This window comes from Nicotiana tabacum, chromosome 1 (genome assembly GCF_000715075.1).
Source record: "Nicotiana tabacum cultivar K326 chromosome 1, ASM71507v2, whole genome shotgun sequence".
NCBI classification, from domain to species: Eukaryota; Viridiplantae; Streptophyta; class Magnoliopsida; order Solanales; family Solanaceae; genus Nicotiana; species Nicotiana tabacum.
This window is the reverse complement of record NC_134080.1, coordinates 159,241,804-159,265,431: the sequence shown is the minus strand read 5'-3', so window position 1 is coordinate 159,265,431 and position 23,628 is coordinate 159,241,804. Positions and strand designations below refer to the sequence as shown.

The 23,628-nt window shown below is 40.4% G+C and overlaps 1 long non-coding RNA gene across 1 annotated transcript in view; it reads left to right on the top strand.

Annotated features, from left to right (window-relative positions):
• Positions 1–23,019, top strand: part of LOC142181298 (uncharacterized) — a 28,005-nt gene extending 4,986 nt beyond the window's left edge. Inside the window, exon 2 of the long non-coding RNA XR_012709981.1 lies at positions 22,839–23,019. This is a non-coding gene — a long non-coding RNA (uncharacterized LOC142181298). The remainder of the gene's footprint in view (positions 1–22,838) is intronic.
• Positions 23,020–23,628: the final 609 nt, after the last annotated feature.

Below are 23,628 nucleotides of genomic sequence, written 5' to 3'. Positions count from 1 at the left end.
GGCCATCGTGTTCACGTTGGGTGGCTCGTGTTCGCGGATCTTTAGCTCCTCAGGCCTTCGCGTTCACAGTCAAGGGGCCGCATTCGTGTAGAACAAATTGAACTCCCTCTCCTAGGCCCACTAACCCTATGCGTTCGCGTGAGCCTGAACGCGTTCGCGAAGGGTAACTCCTCCCAAAGCTTTGCGTTCGTGTCCTGAGCTCCGCATTCGCGATGAACAAACTGAAACCCAAGGGAATTTCCTTACGTATTCGCGAGCGAAGCCACCCGAAGAAGAAAATCACTAAGCACCTGAGACAGCAAAACCTGCAACTTTTCTAAGTGTAAAAACATCCCGTGGCCTATCCAAAACTCACCCGAGCCCTCGGGGTTCTAAACCAGACATGCACACTAACTCAAAAACATCAAATGGACTTACTCGTGCAATCAAATCGCCAAATTAACACCTTTATCAATGAATTTAGCATCAAAATCAAAGAAGAATCTCAAGAATTCTTAAGTTCAACTTTTAACAACCGAGGGTCCGATTCACGTCATATCAAGTCCGTTTATTACCAAATTTTACAGGCTCAACTTAAATACCATATAAGACCTGTACCGGGCTCCGGAACCAAAGTACGGGCACGATACCATCAAATTCAATCATATTTAAATTTCCAAAAACTCTTATAATTTCAGTTAAGCAATTTTCTTCAAAAATTCATTTCTCGGGCTTGGGACCTCGGAATTCAATTCCGGGCATACGTCCAAGTCCCATATTTTTCTACGGACCCTCCGGGACCTGAAATCGTGGATCCAGGTCTTTTTACCCAAATTGTTGACCAAAGTCAACTTAAATTAAATTTTAAAGGACAAATTAGCATTTTCATCAAATTTTCACATAAAAGCATTCTGGATATACGCCCAAACCGTGCATGCAAATCGAGGTGAGATAATATGAGGTTTTAAGGCCTCAGAACATAGAATTTACTTGTAAATCAAGTGATGACCTTTTCGGTCATCACATCCTCTACCTCTAAAACAACCGTTCGTCCTCGAACGGGTTTGGGACCTCGGAATTCAATTCCGGGCATACGTCCAAGTCCCATATTTTTCTACGGACCCTCCGGGACATGAAATCGTGGATCCAGGTCTTTTTACCCAAATTGTTGACCAAAGTCAACCTAAATTAAATTTTAAAGGACAAATTAGCATTTTCATCAAATTTTCACATAAAAGCATTCCGGATATACGCCCAAACCGTGCATGCAAATCGAGGTGAGATAATATGAGGTTTTAAGGCCTCAGAACATAGAATTTACTTGTAAATCAAGTGATGACCTTTTCGGTCATCACATCCTCTACCTCTAAAACAACCGTTCGTCCTCGAACGGACATAGAAAAGAAGTACCTGAGTCGGGGAAAAGATGGGGATATCATCTCCGCATATCGGACTCGGACTCCGAGGTAGCTGTTTCGATAGGCTGACCTCTCCATTGAACACGAACAGAAGGGTAACTCTTCGATCTCAATTGACGAACATGTCGGTCCAGAATGGATATCGGCTCCTCCTTATAGGTCAGATCCTTGACCAACTGGATAGTGCTGAAGTCTAACACGTGGGATGAATCGCTATGATACTTCCGAAGCATAGAAACATGAAACAGTGGGTGCACATATGATAAACTTGGCAGTAGCGAAAGTTTGTAAGCCACATCTCCCACTCAATCAAGAATCTCAAAAGGACCAATGAACCTAGGGCTTAGCGTGCCCTTCTTCCCAAATCTCGTCATGCCCTTCATGGGCGACACCCGGAGCATCACCCGCTCTCCGACCATAAATGTCACATCACGAACCTTGCGGTCGGCATAACTCTTCTGCCTGGACTGAGCTATATGAAGCCTGTCCTGAATGATCTTCACCTTGTCCAAGGCATCCTAAACTGAATCTGTACCCAACAACCGAGCCTCTCCCAGCTCAAACCATCCAACTGGCGACCAACACCGCCTACCATATAGTGACTCAAAGGGAGCCATCTGAATGCTCGACTGGTAGCTGTTGTTGTAGGCAAACTCTGCTAAAAGCAAGAACTGATCCCACGAACCTCTAAAGTCCATACCATAAGCTCGGAGCATATCCTCCAAAATCTAAATAGTACGCTCGGACTGTCCGTCAGTCTGGGGATGAAATAATGTGCTCAACTCGACCCGTATGCCCAACTCATGCTGAACTGCCCTCCAAAAATGTGAGGTAAACTACGTAGCTAGGTCAGAAATGATAGACATGGGCACACCATAAGACGAACAATCTCCCGGATATAGATCTCCGCTAACCTCTCGGAAGAATAGGAGACTGCCACAGGAATGAAATGCGCTGACTTAGTCAGCCTATCAACAATAACCCACGCTGCATCGAACTTCGTCTGAGTCCGTGGGAGTCCAACAACAACATCTATAATGATACGCTCCCACTTCCACTCAGGAAGCTCAATCATCTGAAACAAACCACCAGGTCTCTGATGCTCGTACTTTACCTGCTAACAGTTCAAACACCGAGCCACATACGCAACAATATCCTTCTTCATCCGCCTCCACCAGTAATGCTGTCGCAAGTCCTGATACATCTTAGCAGTGCTCGGGTGAATAGAATATCGGGAACTATGGGCCTCCTCTAGAATCAACTCACAAAGTCCATCCACATTAGGCACACAAATACGACCCTGCATCCTTAGAACTCCATCATCTCCAACTATAACCTACTTGGCACCTCTATGCCGCACTGTGTCTCTAAGGACAAGCAAATAAGGATCATCATACTGCCGATCTCGGATACGCTCAAAAAATGAAGAACGAGCGACTGTGCAAGCTAGAACACAGCTGGGCTAAAAAACATCCAACCTTACGAACTGATTGGCAAAAGCCTAAACATCCAAAGCAAGCGGTCTCTCACCGACTGGAATATACGCAAGGCTGCCCATACTGGCTGACTTCCTACTCAATACATCGACCACCACATGGGCCTCTCTAGGATGATACAAGATGGTGTATCATAGTCTTTCAATAGCTCCAACCACCTCCTCTGCCTCAAATTTAGCTCCTTCTGCTTGAACATTGCAAACTCTTGTGATCCGTGAACACCTCATATGTAACGCAATACAAATAATGCCTCCAAATCTTCAGCGCGTGAACAATGGCTGCTAACTCCAAATCATGAACTGGATACTTTTTCTCGTGGATCTTCAACTGTCGCAAGGCATAAGCAATAACCTTGCCATTCTACATCAACACCGCGCCAAGTCCAATACGTGACGCATCACAATACACTATATATGGCCCTGAACCTGTGGGCAAAACCAACACTGGTGCCGTAGTCAAATCTATCTTGAGATTTTGAAAGCTCGCCTCACACTCGTCCGACCATCTGAACGGGGCACCCTTTTGGGTCAACCTGGTCATCGGGGTTGCAATCGATGAAAACCCCTCCACAAACCGACGGTAATAACCCGCCAAACCTAAGAAACTCTGGATCTCTATAGTTGATGTGGGTCTAGGCCAGTACTTAACTGCCGCAATCTTCTTAGGATCCACCTGAATACCCTCTGTTGATACGACATGACCCAAGAATGAAACCACACTCAATCAAAACTCACACTTCAAAAACTTGGCATACAACTGACTATCCCTCACAGTCTAAAGAACGACTCGAATATGCTGCTCGTGCTCCTCCTAGCTGCGGGAATAGATCAAAATATCATAAATGAAGACAATCACAAAGGAATCCAAATAAGGCTTGAACAATGGGTTCATTAAATCCATGAAAGTTGTTGGGGCATTTGTCAACCCAAATGACATCACTAAGAACTCATAATGCCTGTACCGAGTGCGAAAGCTATCTTAGGGACATCAGACGCCCTAATCCTCAACTGATGGTAGCCAGATCTCAAATAAATCTTCGAAAACACCCTGGCACTTTGAAGCTTATCAAACAAATCATCAATCCTCGGCAATAGATACTTATTCTTGATTGTGACCTTGTTCAACTGTCGATAATCTATACATATCCTCATCGATCTATCCTTCTTCTTAACAAACAGCACTGGCGCACCCCAAGGCGAGACACTAGGTCTAATGACGCCCTTATCAACCAAGTCTTGCAACTGTTCTTTCAATTCTTTCAACTCTGGCGGGGCTATACGATACGGCGGGATAAAAATGGGTGGAGTGCCTAGAGCCAAATCAATTCAAAAGTCAATATCCCTGTCGGGCGGCATACCTGGCAGGTCTGCAGGAAACATCTCTAGAAACTTAAGTACAACAGGCACAGAATCCATAGAAGGAACCTCGGCACTAGAATCACGAACATATGCCAAATAGGCCAAACATCCCTTCTCAATCATACACCGAGCCTTCATATATGAGATAACTCTATGGGTGGAATAACCAGGACTCCCTCTCCACTCTAAATGAGGTAGACCCGGCAAGGCTAAGGCCACAGTCTTGGCATGACAGTCCAAGATAGCGTGGTAGGGTGATAACCAGTCCATCCCCAATATGACATCAAAATCAACCATATCCAAAAGTAATATATCTACTCGGGTCTCAAAACCTCCAATCACAACTATACAAGAACGATGGACATAATCCAACACAATAGAATCACCCACATGTGTCGACACATATACAGGAGCACTCAAAGAATCACTAGGCATGACCAAATACGAGGCAAAATAAGATGACACATAGGAGTATGTAGACCCTGGATCAAATAGAACTGAAGCATCTCTACTACATAAAAGAACGATACATGTGATAACTATATCGGAGGCCTCAGCCTCGGGCCTGGCTAGAAGATGATAACATCGGGGCTTGGCCCCACCACTCTAAGCTATGTCCCTGGGATGGCCTCCTACTGGCTGGCCTCCACCTCTAGCGGCCTGACCTCCACCTCTAATACCTCTACCTCCACCTCTAGCACCTCACCCTAGCTGGCTGAGTAGGCGGTGGAACACCTGGTGCCTGAACCATAGCAAGGGAACCTTGCTACTGCGACTGAACACCCACTAATCTCGGACAAGCCCTCCGGATATGACCATACTCACTGCACTCAAAGCATCCACCTGAGTGCTGCGGCTAAGGGAACTGAGACTGACCCTGGCAGGCCGGGTGACCATGAGAATAGCTCTGAATAGGAGGTTCTCTGATAGAAGCTGATGGTGTACAGTAGGACTGCTGATCAGAATACTGCATATGAGAACCACAGCCACCTGAAGCACCATGAGAAGTCTAAAGTGCTAAATGAAACGGCCTGGGAGGATGGCCCCGACCAAAAGAATCCCTACCTCCAGATGAGGCACCACTGAACATACCTGAATGATGGGGCCTCTTGTCAGACCCTTGACCACTACCCTATGATAGAACCATCTCAACTCTCCTGGCCACATTGGCCGCATCCTGAAAAGAAATCTTGTTCCCAGTCTTCTTACCCATCAGCAATCGAATCGGCTGAGCGAGTCCCTTAATGAACGTCCTCTCCCTCTCTCTGGGTAGCAAGTATGATAAGAGCATGATAGGCCAAAGCAATGAATCTGACCTCGTATTGAGTGACGGTCAAACTGCCTCCGATAGTCCTCCCTCTGAGTGGTAGGAAGACACTTCTCCAAAAATAGTTGAGAGAACTGATCCCAAGTCAAGGCAGGCAACCCAGCTGACCTAGCCAAACAATAATCTCTCTACCAAGTCTTGGCAGAACTTGACAGATGAAAAGCAACAAAGTCGACCCCATTGGTCTCCACTATCCCATGTTCCGAAGAACCTCATGACAGCTGTCTAAATAATCCTGGGGATCCTCTGAAGATGTACCACCATAAGTAGTAGTGAACAGCTTGGTGAACCTGTCCAATCTCCACAAAGCATCGGCAAACATAGCTGCTCCATTCCCGATCTGAGCTACTATACTCGGCTGAACTGCTCCAACTGGCTGAGCTACTGGAGTCTGAAACTAGGGAGCCATCTGCTCTGGAGAGTGGGTTGCGGGAGTCTGTTCTCCTCCCCCAGCCTGAGAGACGACATGTGCTACAGGAAGTAAGCCTACCCGGGTGACACTCTCCATAAGGCCCACTAGACAGACCAGAGCATCTTGGAGTACCGGGATAATAATAAACCCTTCTTGGGACCTGAGCTAGGCCTACCGGAACTGTCTGGGCCGGAACCTCATCATCAAACTCTACTAGAGGCTCCGTCGCTGGTGCTGTTGCTCTAGGCTGAGCCATGCCCCTGCCTCGGCTCCTAGCACGACATCAGCCCTCTACCCCTCGTGGGAGCTACTGCTAGGGGCTCGGGCTGCTGGTCAGTGGATGAGGAAGCGTGTGTTCTCGCTATCTGCAAAAGAATAGAGTAGAAATTCAATTAGCATTGAGAAACCAAACCGCACGACAGATGAATAGAAGTGAAACTGTTCCTAACTCTGTAGCCTTTGGGAATAAGCACAGACATCTCCGTACCGATCCCTCAGACTCTATAGAGCTTGTCCGTGAATTTTGAGACCTAAGCAACCTAGAGCTTTGATACCAAATTGTCACGACCCAGACTTCCCACCCTCGGGAGTCGTGATGGCGCCTACTCGTGAAAGCTAGGCAAGCCGAATATTATATATCTTATTACCTTTTTCTTAACCTTTTAACAATTTTAAATCAACACACGATTAACAATGAAATAATAATAATAATAACAATTAAAGAAGTGCGGAAGACGAAATTTGATAACTTAGCAAAACACTAGTACAAAAATTACAAAATACATCTCTACCTAGAACTGGTGTCACAATATCACGGACCATCTACGAATACTACAAACAGTTGTCTGGAAAGAAAGATACAATCTGTCTCTGAAGTAAATGAAAGCAAAATATAAGGATAGAAGGTGACGCCAAGGCCTATGGACATCTGCAGGACTACCTCGGGTCTCCTCTTGACTAAAGGCAGCAACCACTCTAAGGTCCAAAAGCTCCGGCACCGAGATCTGCACACAGTGCAGAGTGTAGTATCAGCACAACCCAATGTGCTGGTAAGTATCGAGCCTAACCTCGGCGAAGTAGTTACAAGTCTAGGACAAGACTATCAAATAAACCTATGCAATTTAAAGCTTATACAACAAGAAATAATAACGGAAACTAGCAGTTAAAGATGAGGAGGGGAACATACTGTAGGGGAATATCAAGTACCAATAGTAACTCAGGAGAAAAGCATAAAAAACATATTAAAGTTAGCATCAGTTAGAATAAGGAAACAGTAACAAATCCATATCCACTTTTATTCTTTATTGTTGCGGCGCACAACCCGATCCAAATCATATAACAATGTTGCAGTGTGCAAACCGATCCAATCATATCTCACTATTGCGGCGTGCAACCCGACCCCTCTGTCCTCCCTTATTACTCCATGTTGTGGCGTGCAACCCGTTCCAAATCATATATCACTGTTGTGGCGTGCAACCCGACCCCTCCTATCCTCCCTTATTACTCCATGTTGCGGCGTGCAAACTGATCTAAATCATATATCACTATTGCAGTGTGCAACCCGATCCAAATATACAATTCAATACCAATCACAAAAGAATCTCGGCAAGGGAACAATAAGGAAACACCAATATCCCAGCAAGCGAATCAATAATAAGAATAAACACATCCCGGCGAGGGAACCAACAATAAGAATTAAATACGTCCCGGCAAGGGAATCAGCTATAACCAAACTTCTACCAACATTTAACTTCACAAATGAAACCTCAACTGGAACCAATACTCAACAATAAACAAATACCATGAGTATAATAATAATTCTTGCCCAACATGGAGAATCAACAACTTAGGCATTTGTAGTACTTATTAAGAACACAACGATTACAATTTAAGATTCACGGGCACGCTAGACAATGACGTATAGGTACTCGTCACCACACCTATACGTCGTACACAACACTAGCATAGAGCAAATAAAGCACAATGCCTATTCCCTCAAGCTAAGGTTAGACCAAATACTTACTTCGAACTTCCACGGCCAACTCAAGCCTTAAACACCGCTTTTCCTTTAGAATTCGCCTCCAAATTACTTGTATCTAGCCCAAATTAATTTAACAACATCAATAAATGCTAAAGAATTCAACCCCAATGCTAAATTATAGATTTTCTATCATTCTTCCCAAAAAGTCAAAAATCGACCCCGGGCGCGCTTGGTCAAAACTCAAGGTTCGGACCAAAATTCGATCACTCATTCACCCACGAGCCCAAATATGCAATTAGAGCCTGTTTGGCTTAGCTGATTTAGAGTAACTGATAAGCATTAGGTACTGAAAAGCACTTTTAAGTGCTGAAATTGATTTAAAAAATAAGAAGTTATGTGTTTGGATAAAAGTGCTGAAATTAATAATATACTGCTGGAGAACTGGGTATACGAAGAGTTTTGTTTTAAAAAGAAGTATTTTAGGGATAGAATAGTAAATATTTTGGTCAAACTTAAAGTGCTTATAAGTTTAAATTTGACAAGTTGGGGGAAACCAATTTATGGCTTTTGGCTTATAAGCACATAACTTATAAGCACTTTTAATTTTACCAAACGCGTAGATAAACCAAAAAATACTTATTAGCCAGTTTGACCAGCTTATAAGCTTAGCCAAACACCCTCTTAGTTTCAAAATCCAACCCCAAAATGAGGTCTAAATTCTGATTACTCAAAAAGCTCTAACTCTACCCAATTTCTTAATTTCTACCATGAAAACTCTTGATTTTTGATTAAAAAGTGATGAAAATAGTTGGATAACTGAAAGAGTAAGGTTTAGAATTGATTACCAACACATTGGGGATGAATTTGTGTGAAGAAAATCGCCTCTAAGTCTTGGAGTTCGAAAATATGGAGTAAATGGGTTCTGCCCGTTTTTGCTACTGTTTTAAAACACTGGGCAGGCCTTCATCGCATTCGCGATAGGCCTGCCGCATTCGCGATGGGTCAGGCCCAAATGGCCTTCGTGTTCGCGTTGGGTGGCCCGCGTTCACGGAGCTTTAGCTCCTCAAGCCTTCGCATTCGCGGTCAAGGGGCCGCGTTCGCGTAGAACAAATTGAACTCCCTCCCCCAGGCCCACTAACCCTATGCGTTCATGTGAGCTTGAATGCGTTTGCGAAGGGTAACTCCCCCCAAAGCTTCGCGTTCGCGTCTTGAGCTCCGCGTTCACGAAGAACAAGCTGACACCTAAGGGAATAACATTACACGTTCGCGAGCGAAGCCACGCAAACACGAAGAAGAAAATCATTGAGCACCTAAGACAGCAAAACCTGCAAGTTTTCTAAGTGTAAAAACATCCCGTGGCCTATCCAAAACTTACCTGAGCCCTCGGGGCTTCAAACCAAACATGCACACTAACACAAAAACATCATATGGACTTGTGTGATCAAATCGCCAAATTAACATCTTTAACAACGAATTTAGCATCAAAATCAAAGAAGAATCTCAAGAACTCTTAAGTTCAACTTTTAACAACCGAGGGTCCGATTCACGTCATATCAAGTCCGTTTCTTACCAAATTTTATAGGCTCGACTTAAATATCATAAAAGACCTGTACCGGTCTTTGAAGCTAAAATACGGGCCCGATACCGTCAAATTCAAACACATTTAAATTTCTAAAAACTCTTATAATTTTAGTTAAACAATTTTCTTCAAAAATTCATTTCTCGGGCTTGGGACCTCGGAATTCAATTCCGGGCATACGCCCAAGTCCCATATTTTTAGGCGGACCCTCCGGGACCTCAAATCCCTGGTCGGGTCCGTTTACCCAAAATATTGACCGAAGTCAACTTAAATTAAATTTTAAAGGCCAAATTAGCATTTTCACCAAATTTTCACATTAAAGCATTCCGGATATATGCTCGGACCGCGCATGCAAATCAATGTAAGATAAAAGGAGGATTTTAAGGCCTCGGAACATAGAATTTACTTGTAAATCAAGGTATGACCTTTTGGGTCATCACATTTGGACAATGAATTTGCAAATCGTAGGTATTACAAATCCTATAGGCATGCTTTCTAAATCGTTTCCAATAAGATAGTGAAATAGTTGATAGTTCAAAATTGCCAGCATTGACTTTATCAGTATACTTTCTAGGTGAGCAACAGGATCCTATAGGCAGGATTTCTAGGAATTGGCCATTAAGAGTGATTCTTTATCCTTTTATCCTTATAGGCATGCTTTCTAGACGAGCAATATGATGGGAATAATAGTAATAGTAGCCAATTCAATTATATTCCTATAGGCATGATATCTACACGAATACTATGAAGAGAAGATATTTATTACTCAATGTGATCCTACAGGCATGATATCTAACATAAAGCAATTTGAACAAATAATCCCCATCTTGCAACATAATAAGCAAATAATAATGTGTGGGAATGGAACATGTGAAATATTTATGTCCTATAGGCACGTTATCTATCAAACACATAGAAATATTTATGTCCTATAGGCACGTTATCTATCAAACACATAGAAACACATAGAAAAATTAAACACTCAGATCCTATCGGCAGGATTTCTACCCTTTCATGCAAACATTAGAAAGACCCGTTTTCCCAATTTTCACTAATGCCCCAATTGTTATTACAGAATTATTACAGGCCCAATAACGAAATAAATTACAAAGTGGTACAAATAACTATAGTAGGCCTAAGACAGGCCCAAAATGTACACAGCTCAGCCAGGCTTTCAACTTTGTCTCCACACAAATTTCGAGATAGCCCAGGAAACATAAGAGAACTTGGACCAAACCCAATAGTCATTGTTTGATCATAGGATCAAGGAAAAACAATCAATTTGCACATTCAGTAGGTAGAAAGAGGGGCAGGAGTGAGTAATCAGGAAAAATAGCCAAAGAGCCTCAGACCCTAGTGTGTCAGAGTTCACAAGGGTCTCAAAGTCGACCCCGAATAGTGCTCACACTAGGGAGGTTAATAGAGAAGTTTTTAGGGGGTCTTGGCTTTCAGTCGGCCAAGAATTATAGGCCCAGAATTAGGGAAGCAACCAATGAAAGTAGTAGCAGAGTAACAGGGTTTAAAGAGTGCATTTGCATTTTTTAGAAACAGACATTACAAAGTGATCTCATAATCAACATAGAGGGTGCATGAGCTCAAGAAACAAGTTAATGCTGCAAGTTTTCACTTAACACATTGAGGAATGGTACCTTTGTTGCATATTATTAAGCAAAAGAACATCAAGCCAACAAGTCAACAATTAACATTAAATTAACAAGTTCAACCCCAAGGATCAAATTATGCTAAACACTAGGGCTTAAACAATATAACTTATACTAATGAGGCAAGCAGAATCATAACTTAGGCAAAACTAGTCTGAAAGGTTCCACCTAGTTGCTAAGGGTACAAATTGAGCTGGGTAAGAACATACTAATTGACAAATATAGTCATAGTAGAAAATTACAGCTAGAGTGAGGGTTTCAATACAGATTATGGCATATCATGTATATAGATTAGTCACTTTATAAATCCATAATAAGGCAGGACACAGGATGGGGTCATATAGCCAATGCAAACACTCAAATTACCAATACATTAAGTAAAACATGCTTCAAACTGTCCAAATTGCCTAAGTTAAATACAAATACATTTTTAGGACTAATAATTTAGGCATGCGTCAATGCTAGAGAGGTTTGTATCATAACAGAATCACACATAAAGAGAGTCGAGAAATTACATCAAGTCAGGCAATTTCAGAAACATGGATATGCTAATTAGAACATAAGAGAATGAACATTGCAAAAGTTAAGAACTAACAAGTTATTGCTCAACAGGTAGACAAACAAGAAAAGAACAACTATATGACCCCGAATTTCAGATGCGTCATGTTCCCAAGGGCTTCAAAGAACCCAGGGCAGTGCTCACACCCAAGGAAGGTCAAAAAATAAGAAATACGGTGGCCTTGGCTTTCAGCCGGCCAAGAGCCAAAATAGAACAAGAGAATAATCGAACACAGAGTGAAAAACCTTAGTTTTTCAGTGGAAAATTTAGCAATTCCCTGTCACTCTAAGAGGGAATAGGGGAGGGGTTTATATAGTGGTAAAAAATCGAACAGTAAATAGGGGAAACAAAGTAATTTAAGCAACAAATAAGGTAAATAAACATGCAAATTGGTCTGAAAATCAATTTAAGAGATTTGTAAATCCTATTTTTTAGGGAAAATGTAAATCGACAGTATCTAAACAAAAACCGAACTCACACAGTAGCGTAAAACGTATATAGACAGAATAGCATTCAAAATCAAAGATTTGAACCATTTTGGTTCGATTTTGGGAGAGATTTGATTGCCATGTTTAGGCAAGAACCTAAGTAATACCATAAGAGAACAACCAGTACCAAAAGGGGGTCAGATATGACAAGAAATGATAGTCAAATCCCATATCTAGTGGGATTAGGAGAAGGTTTTAAGGGGGCGGCGGTTAGGGTTTAGTTGAAGAAGAAGGCGGGGTTGAGAGTGTGTGAAGACGGCGGATTAGAGGGGAATGATTAGGGTTTGGGTGATGGTATAATTAAAAGGGAGGAATGAATAAGGGTTGTTGATCTTGAGAGATCAATGGCCAAGATTAAAAGTTGGAACGAGCGGGTCATGGAGAGGGGCACCGACTGGGTCTAGAAGATTGAGTTATTTTGATTTGGGCTAGGATTTTGAGGGTTTTGGTCCATTTATTTGGTTTAAAAGTGGGGCTGCCATTATAATACCTAATATTAATCAAAAATAATTTATAAAAGTAATTACTAAATAAAAAAATATTATTTGTGCATTAAAATGATTGAAAATAGTAATTTAACAGTATAAAAATATAAAAAGTTATATTGGAACAAATAATGTAATTATACATGAATATAAGCTATTATTACAAAAATGTGCAACTAGCCTAAAAATGCAAATGTAATTATAAAAAATGAAATAAAACATTTAAAAGCACAGATGTTGGTGTAAATAATAACTTTGGATGATTAAATAATCATAAAAAATAATTTGAAAGATAATTATTGCATATTTATATAATGAAATGCATAAATAAATTAATTTAGAGCTTCTAAAAATTATGAAACATTATGGAAAATACTTATATAGGTTTGTAAATTAAATGATGATGCAAATATGCTATTTTGATGTTATCAGGGTGTGCGCGCAAGCTAGAAGATGTTATTAATTTGAAACAGAAAGTCCTATAAGAAAACTCATTCAGTAATGTCTTTTGTTGAGAATTTGGAAAAACAAGTTGCAAGTATTCATAAAAGATTATAATCATATCAGGGAAATTATTGTAGAACTCAATTCCTAGGAGGTTTAAATGTGATAAAGATCTTCCACTAATGATACATCATAGTAAGGTGATAGTTTATGCCTCTAGGCAACTCAAGAATCATGAAAAGAACTATGCAGCACACGACTTAGAACCTGCGACAGTGGTATTTGCATTGAAGATTTGGAACCATTATCTTTATGGGGTCCATGTGGACCATAAGAGCCTTCAATATATTTTCAAACAGAAGGAATATTTGAGGCAGAGAAGATGGCTTGAGTTACTCAAAGATTACGACATCGATATTCTATATCACCCGGGAAGTGCCAGCTTTGTGGTGGATGCTCTTAGCCGGAAATCTAAGGGTAGTTTGGCTCACTTGGAGGCATATCAAAGGTTGTTGGCCAAGGAGGTTCATCAGTTGGCTAGTTTGGGAGTTCGTCTTGCGGACTCTAGTGAAGGAGGGGTAATTATGCAAAATAAAGCGGAATCATCACTCGGGATGGACGTCAAAGAGAAGCAATACAACGATCCATTATTAGTACAATTGAAGGAGGGGATTCATAAAAATAAGACTATGGCTTTTTCTCTTAGAATGAATGATTGTACACTAAGGTACCAAGGGTGACTATCTGTCCCAAATGTAGATGGTCTCCGGGAAAGAATCATGATCGAGGCTCACACTTATAGGTATTCCGTGCACCCAGGCTCTACAAAGATGTATCATGATTGCAAGGAAGTCTATTGGTGGAACGACATGAAGAGGAATGCGGCAGACTTTGTGGCAAGATGTCCGAATTGTCAGCAAGTAAAGGCCGAACACCAACGACCCGCTGGGTTGGCACAGAACATAGAAATTCCAATGTGGAAGTAGAAAATGATTAATATTGACTTTGAGGTAGGACTACCGCGCACTTCGCACAAGTTTGAATCAATTTGGGTGATTGTGGATCACCCCATGAAATCGGCACACTTTCTACCAGTTAAATCTGTCGACTTATTGGAATAATATGCTTAGTTGTACATCAAGGAAATAGTCAGGTTGCATGGCACTCTAGTTTCTATCATTTTTGATCGAGGGGCACAGTTTATGGCTAAATTTTGGAAGAAATTTCAGCAAGGTTTGGGTATTCAGGTGAATCTTAGTACAACCTTTTATCCACAGACCGACGGGCAAGGAGAGCGGACTATTCAGATGCTTAAGGATATGTTGTGGGCTTGTGTTCTTGACTTCAAAGGCAGTTGGGATGATCATTTGCCGCTCATAGAATTTGCCTACAACCACAATGATTATGATCACATTCAGATGGCACTGTTAGACGCTTTATATGGTAGGAGATGTAGATCTCCAATTGGGTGGTTCGAGATTGGGGAAGCTGAGTTGATAGGACCAAATCTCGTGCATCAGCCTATGGAAAATGTTAAGTTCATTAAGGAGCGGTTGAAAACTACTCAGAGTCATCAAAAGTCCTATTCGGATGTTCGTCGCAGATATCTGTAGTTCAAAGAAGATGATTGGGTACTCTTGAAGGTTTCCCCCATGAAGGTATAATGCGGTTTGGAAAGAAAGAGAAATTGAGTCCGAGGTATGTCGGGGCCGTACAGAATCATTCAGAGGATCAGTCAGGTGGCGTACAAGATTGAGCTACCACCTGAGATGTCATTAGGCACCCGGTATTTCATGTGTCTATGTTGAAGAAAGTAGTTGGAGATCCGTCGCTTATCGTACCAGTTGAGGCTATTGAGGCTAATGAAGAACCGTCATCTTAAGAAATTCCAGTTGATATTGTTGATAGACAAGTCTGAAAGTTGAGAAATTAAAGAAATTACCTCCGTAAAGGTGTTATGGTGAAACCAGCAAGTTGAAGAGGCTACTTGGGAGGCCGAGGAAGAGATGAAGAAGATATCCTTACTTGTTTGAATAGCTGTGTGATCCTTTTTATGAATTTTTCACCTATGAATTTTGTATCACTTGTTTAGTCAATGTAAAGGTGATCCTTTCTAATTATATGTTGCTTACGAGGGCACAATTAGCATTGTTTTGTGTTATGTTACGTCATTGGATTATGTATATGTTGTTAGGATGTGTTTTTGGTGATTCTCTAGCAGTTGGATAGGCCTAATTATAGAGGAAACTCTACCGAAATTTCTGAAAAATTTGGGAGTTGGTCAAAATTTGGTGGCTTGAGATATGTTAGAAAAGAGATAAAATATGTTAAGTGTTTGGGGCGGACTCTACTTCTCATTCGAGAACGAATGATCCTAAGCGGGAGAGAATGTAAGGCTGCAAAAAATTTCGCTAAGGAATTTAAGGTTTCATGGTGCTGAGAGTTGACTTTTTGATATCGGGTTCAGAATTCGATTTTTGAAATTTGAAATGGGAACATTATGTCATTTATGACTTGTGTGAAAAATTTGAAGTCATTCCGGATTGATTTGATACATTTCGGCGTAAATTAGAGAATTTGGAAAACTCATAAACTCATAATTCAATTCGAGGCGGAATTCATAGTTTCGGCGTTGTTTGACATGGTTTTAGACCGCGACTAAGTTCGTATTATAGTTTAAGACGTGTTGGTATATTTGGTTAAGGTCCCGAGGGCCTTAGGTAAGTTTCGGACGGTGTTCAAATCAATTTGAGCTTCGTTGAAGTTGTTGGAACGGTTGCCCCAACCGTGGACAGGGTTGCCCTAACCGTTGGACACGGTTCAAGAGCTGAAGAAAGCGAAGGTTATGGAATTCTTCACGGTTCAGCGCATCTCACGGTTGACCTCACAGTTGGAATGTTTTATCCATTTAAAGCTAATTTCGGGATTCATTTCCACCATTTCTCTTAGCCGAATTTTGGGATTTTCTTCCACTCTCAAGACCCCCAACTCCTTTCTTCTTCAAGGTAAGTAATCCCTATTATCTTGGTATGAAATTTTATCATTTCTATGCTAGTATTGATGAAATCTACACATTAAATACATTGATCTTCAAGAAATTTCTTCAAGAACTCAAAGGAGGATTTTGCAAGATATCTTCCAAAAGGTAATCCTACAGCCTTAGACTTATGGGATAGTTATTGGAAGCCATATTTTCCCAATTTGAATACATAACCATTATAGAGATTGAAAGGTAATTATTTGATGGAATATTATTGGTTGGGTGTGGATGGTGTCACCACCCAAAAACCGACCCGGTCATGATGGCCCTATCGTAAAACTAGGCTAGCCGACACAATTCCCGAATCAACCATTATTTAATAAAAGTCATTTTTTATACCATTTATTAATCAATAATCTCATGATGTAAGTCTAAATGAACAGTGTGGAATAAATATACAAGACCGACATCGGGGTGTCACTAGGCATGAGCATCTACTACAATTGCCAAACAACATCAAGACCATTATGGCCGGAAAAATCACAAAAAATACATAAGGAAGAATAAGGAGGGAGAAAAGCAGGGCTGCGATCGTCGGGCAGCTACCTTGCTAACTTTTATGAACCTGCCACCGAGCTCAGAAATACCTGAATCTGCACACAAGGTGTAGGGAGTAATGTGAGTACGCCAACCCAGTAAGTAATAAAAGTAAATAAAGTCTAAGCAGTAAAAAATCACGTAAACCACATCACAGCACCACAGTGGGTACAATATATTCCCAAAACAGGATACCAATCAAATCATTTCGTTAAATTCTAATTTCAGTAAAATCCTTTAGAAAATGTCTTTCTAACCTTTTCAGCAGAGGTTTAATGAAATTTATAGTGAAAGTGATGAAAATCATAATCGGCCCCTCGGGCAAAATATAGTTCGTATACAGTTCCTCAGGCAAACAGAATTCATAAACATCTCATAACTTAAAAATCGCAGTGGGAGTAATAAAGCCAAATCAGTGATTAAATTCCGAACATCTCGTGAGAACTCCAGTTTAAAAGAAAGTCGTTTAAAACATTTATTTCACATTTTCAATAGAAGCTCAGTATAAAGATGAGTGAAGTCAGTAATTTGATCAACATATTCAATAGAGACTCACCTTAAGGAGGAGTGAAAAATAAGTAATTTCATAAACAAGCTCCGCAGGCGAAGCATCACTCGTATGTGTGTATATATATAGCCCTTCGGGCAGCCTCTCAATCACTCATGACTCATCTCTCGTCTATCAGCGCTCACGCTCAACATTCATGCTCAATAGGTACTATATCATAACCGCTGCGGCGTGCAACCCGATCCATATATTGCTGCGGCATGTAGCCCGATCCATATATCTAGTCGACTGCGCTCATTGGGGGTGTGCAGACTTCGGAGGGGCTCCTACAGCCTAAGCGCTATATCGCTGCGACGTGCAGCCTGATCTAACATATCGCTGCGGCGTACAACCCGATCCATATATTGTTGTGACGTGCAGCCCGATCCATATATATATATATATATTTGTTGCAGCGTGCAGCCCGATCCATAAATATATAATCCTCACAACCAGGCCCTCGGCCTCTCTCAATCATTAGCCTCACAATCAGACTCTCGGTCTTTCTCAGTCATTAACCTCACAATCAGGCCTTCGGCCTCTCTCAGCCATCAACCTCACAAGCCACTCGGACTATCGGTAAAACGGGGTGTTCAGCTCAAAATATCATTTATAGTATCAAAATTGAGTAAATAAGACTGAGTTAAGAAATTAATAAAACACAGCATGACTAAGTACAATTATTAAGTCAAAACAATGAGAAATAGTAGTTAAAAATCCTTATAAGGGTCCAAAACAGTTGGCACGGGGCTCAAAACATAGCAATACTTTCCAAAATATAATGATATCAAACAGTTTTCAATCAAATATACGACTTAACAGCCGTACGGGACGGACCAAGTCATGATCCCCAACGGTGCACGATCCCACACTCGTCATCTAGCGTGTGCGTCACCTCAAATTAGCACAACGATGTGAAATCTGGGGTTTCATACCCTCAGGATAGCATTTACAATCATTACTTATCTCTATCTGGTCCAAACTCTAGCCCGCGATGCCTTTGCCCCTCGAATCGGCCTCCAGATGCTCCAAATCTAACCAAAAACAGATTTACACCATCAAAATATGCTAGGGAATAAAGCCCACTCGGAAATAACCAATTCACACCAAGAATTCCGAAATTGGCCAAATCCGGCCCTCGGGCCCACATCTCGGAATTTGATAAACACCACAAAACTAGAGTCCTTATTCTCTCACGAGTCTACCCATATCAAATTTATCAAAATCCCACCTGAAATCCCCAAAAGAATTCTCAAGCTTTTCTTTCATTTTTTCCCAATTTCCACTCGAATTTTTCAAATTAAATGATGAAATTCAAGACTAAATCTTGGAATTAAACTAAATATGAGTGAAGAATACTTGCCCCAATTGCTCCACTGAAAATCTTCTCAAATTTCACCTTCTCCCGAGCTCTCCAATGGTTTTGTGATATTGGAAAAACCCTCGATTTTTAAAATATAATCTGACTGCCCAGGTATTTTCTTCATCGCGAACACGGCAACAGCCTCGTGTTCGCGAAGCACCAAGCTTCACTGACCAAAATTCCCTTCTTCGCGAATGTGAGGGCCCACCCGCGAATGCGAAGACCAAATAGTCGACCCTACGCGAACGCGGAACGCTCCTCGCGGATGCGTAGCTTTAACTCAGGAACCTTCGCGAATGAGGGACTTACATCGCAAACGTGAAGAACAAACCAGCTGCCCCTCTCAACAACCCTTCGCGAACGTGAGGCCCTCTCGTGAACACGACGAACAAAACTCTGCAACAGAACACAAGAAAAATCTGCAACTCTCAAAAACCAAGAATTGGTCCGTTAACCACCTGATACTCACCCGAGGCCCTTGGGACCTCAATCAAACTTGCCAACATATCCCATAACATCATTCGAACTTGTTCCAACCTTCGGAACACTCAAAACAACATCAAAACATCAAATCATCATCGGATTCAAGCCTATGAATTCAAAAAACTTCCAAATTCCGAATTCGATCAAAAAATCTATCAAACCTCGTCCGAATGACCTGAAATTTTGCACACACGTCACAAATGATACAATGGACCTACTCCAATTTCCGTAATTCCATTTCAACCCCGATATCAAAATTTTCACTACCAACCGAAAAATGCCAAATTTTATTTTTGCCAATTCAAGCCTAAACCTTCCACAGACCTCCAAAACACAATCCGATCACGCTCCTAATTCCCAAATAACGTAATGGAGCTAAACAAATCATAAAAATCTAAATCTGTGATCGAATACTACAAAATCAAAACTTGGTCAACCTTTCAAATTTTAAGCTTCAAACTGAGAACCGTTCTTCCAAATTCATTCTGATTACCTGTAAGACCAAAACCGATGATTTACATAAGTCATAGTACATCACACGGGGCTAGTCATGCCCGAGAATAGGTAAGCAAAGTGCAAAAGCTCAAAACGACCGGTCGGATCGTTATAGATAGATAGGCCATGTATGTGACACAAAGTTGTAGTATGTGGAGTAATGAACCCTTTTGGGTAGCTTCTTGTTGAAATTGGTTGAGAGATGAAAGGATCTACATTGTAGAGCCTTGTATTCTATTTCGCATGTTAGTTGTTTGACAAAATTTCTAAGAGAGTTACATCATGGGAATCCTTCTAATTATTAACCGATTTTCACTATCTTCATATAGATTGTTATTGCTAGAAGTGTTGGGGAGTTATAGTAACTTAAGAAAAGCTCGGACATGGTATGTTGGCTAAACCCTTTCTTCTTGGAATTGAATCCCACGGTGTTCATGTAATTGGTTTAAGTCCTAAATTGATCATTATAGAATTTGCTTCTCCGAATATGATTGAGTTGAAAAATATATGTTCGATATGTATTCCAAATGCTTTCATCAATTTATCGTATCATTTGAGGATGTGTTCAAAATATGAAATATGTGTTAAAAAATGTTAAGACTTTAAGTCAAGTTCAAATGAAGATTGTTATGCCAAATTGTATGAAAAGTCTCTATGTGCCTAAGATTCCCAATTGATCATACGTGTATTTAAAGTCTTAAATGGAAGTCTCTATGTTCCTCCTTGTATTATTGTTCATTATTTTGAGATGGTGTTTAGTTAAACATACTAGTACTATTCGACGATACTAACATCCCTTTTTTCGGGGGCGCTGCATCTTTAAATTGATGGAGGTGGTTCCATAGTGTAAGCACGTGATTTTCTCCCTATGAAAGAATTACTCCCAAAAAATTCAAAATAAAACGATTTTCCTTGGTGCGCAATTTTGAGAATTTTTGTGACATTTTGGATAATTATTTGTATTTGTCTGTGCATGTTTATTTGTTAAATTAATAAAAAAATAAAAAAATATGTCGCATTTGCATTTAGGATTTAATTCTAAAATTAGAAATAATTAGGTTTGTTTTACAAGAAAGAAAATTACAAAAATATGCATCGCTTGCATTTTTAGCATTTAATGTCCAATTGTACAATTTTATGCTTAATTATTACTTAATTGTGTATTAATTGTTATTGGGAGTTAATTTACGCTTTTATAAATTAATTTAGTTATATATGATAATTTAAGGATTTTTAGAATTTAGTATTAGAAAAATAAAAGGAGAAAAGAGAGCAAAAATACAAAGAAAATCGGATTTGGGCCTCTTCTTCAATTTTAAACCCAGGCCCAAAACACCTCTACCCAACCTTCCCCTACGACCCGGTCCATTCCAACCCGGGTCGACCCAGTCCATAACCCAAAGACCCAACACCCACCTATCTTACATTTCACAAAACAAACTAAAAAAACCCTAAACCTAAACTAAACCCATCCGCCACCCCCTCTCTTCTTCTCCAAAACCCTTACCCAAAAACCACCAGCTCCCTGCCACCCACTCACCTCCCCATCGTCCAGCAGCCATGGACAACCAGGGAAACCACCATTGCTGCGGCTGCTGCCCAGCTCCACTCTTCGACCGCTGCTGCCCCCCCCCCCATGTCGATACACACACATGCACACACCTTCGAGCTCCATATCGACATCCATGGCAGCAGCACCAACAACCCTCCACCACCTTCTCCTTCACGTCCAAATAGACCCCGCTGCCACTACTTCATCTTCTTCGTCAAGCTCGAGCTTGAGCTCGACACCCATGGCTACTGCTTCGTCTTCTCCGTCGTCGAGCTTGAGCTCGACACCCATGGCTGCTGTTGCGTCTTCTTCTCAACCCCGTCACTGCTGCTTCATCTTCAGCTGCCTCGTCGAGCTCGAGCCTGAGCTCCCATGGCTGCTGGTCGCTGCGTCTTCTGCCTCACGACCACCCTTGTCCCTCCAGCTAGTCCGCCACAGTCCAAACGACCAGCTTCTGCTTCATCCTTTTTCAACACTCACAAACAGTCCGTTCGACCTCCAATAGTTCAAATCCGAGTTCGACTTGGGTTTGTTCAATTTTCAGATTTTTCTTTCAAGATTATTTAGTTCATTTGATCTATTTTCTGTTATTGTTTTTTTGGTTTTAAGTGTTGGTTGTAATCTTGTCTTGTTCATTCTATTTTTCGGATTATTGATTCTTTGTTTAAAGTGTTATTTTGTAATCTTGTCTTGTTCATTAGTTCTCCTTCTTCTTCAAGACCTTTTATTTGGTCAAAGTTTTTCTTCTGTTTGTTTGAGTGTGCGTTATAAGCTACATTCGATTTGAACAATTTCGTTGAATAGTTAGTTTATGACTACTTTGTTTGGACGAGTACAACCCGAATCACTTCGTTGGCCTGTTTTGATGCTTGAATCATTTGTGTGAATTTGACTTAAGGATTGGTTGTAGCTGTGTAGTGATTTGGTGTAGTTGTAAATCAGAGAGGTTTAAATAGAGATTGTTAAGAGTCAGGGCAAGACAATAATAATAGGGGGTTTTCAGGGGTATTTTTGGGTGTTAAAAGATTTAAAATATTTAGTGTTAGTGGTCTGCCAGTTGAATATTCAGTGTACAATTAAATTAATGAATTATTTAATGAAAAGGAAATTAATAGTGCAGAATACACCTTGTCTGGTATCTTTAAGGGTGGGAAATCAGAAAATAAACATGAGATTAATGATAAAAGGGTATAAATGCACATGGGAGGGAATATACAGGCTGAAAGTGAAAAAACTTTGAATAAATAATGTTTAGTTCTAGCCTATAAATAGGAGGAGTTGATATAGAAAAGGGGAATGGAAATATTTACAGATCAGAAACTTTCAGAACTTAAAAGCGAGAGATAGGCTAATTTTTCAGAACTAAAAAGTCAGTCTTTGAGAGCTAAAAACTGAAAGTGAGGTCCTTTTCTTTACTACTGAAATCAGAACTTTGTTACTGCCTCTGTGGATCGTGTTTAGAACTACTGATTTTCAGTCAGGCTTTCCGGGGTTTTCAATTTGGTTCTGACCATTGTTACATTGGTTATTGCTGGTTTTGTTGTTGTTATTTGCTGTGGTATTCTGTTGCTGTGCTACTGCTGTACATTGTTGCTCCTGACATCTTTTCTCTCTTATTGTAATTCGAATTCCAGGTACACATTCGAATCTTGTAGTGATAAAGCTTTGAAGTTGAAATGCAATAATGAAATCCAACCGCTTCAATAAAGTAGATAGTAGGCAATTTGGTCTATTTAGTTTTTCTTTGTGAACTATTTTAATTTTTGTATAATTGGACTGAAAAGAGAAGGAATTGTATAAATGGTCATGCGCTGATATACTATGAACCTTTCAATTTTTTTTGTTAGATTAATGGGTTAGATCCTGTTAGTAGCATATCTCTAGTTAGTTGTTTGTTTCCATGCATATATTCAAGTAGTCCACAAACGAGATAGAGTACTTAGTCAAATCCCGATTAGTATTTCGTTTAGGTGGTTAAAACTAACTTCCATTAATCCTCTTAAGTGATTATAATCTCATAAGTATTGGCATTTATTCATGTTACAAATAATCTCACATAGATAAGTTGTGGACTTGCTAAAAATGTAAAAGTAAGGTGGTTAGGTAGTGTCAACATTGTAGTTCCAATAAAAATAAAAATAAAAATAAAGGCCATAGTCGATAATTTTATTTATTATGATTAAGCATACTTATACTAATGTAGAGTAGTTTCAATAAGCATTTAGTATAGTTAAATTGCGGATCCATTAGGGTTAATGAATTAGTCTATAGCTTTGATCATTTAGTTAACCTTACCACAGTTAAAAATGGCTAATTGTAGTAACGTTTAGTCAATCTTGTACGTTTTTCTGTATACATAATTCCATTTTTTTAGTAATATTATCTTATGGAATAAGGCGCGAAACAATTTTCCATTTTTACAAG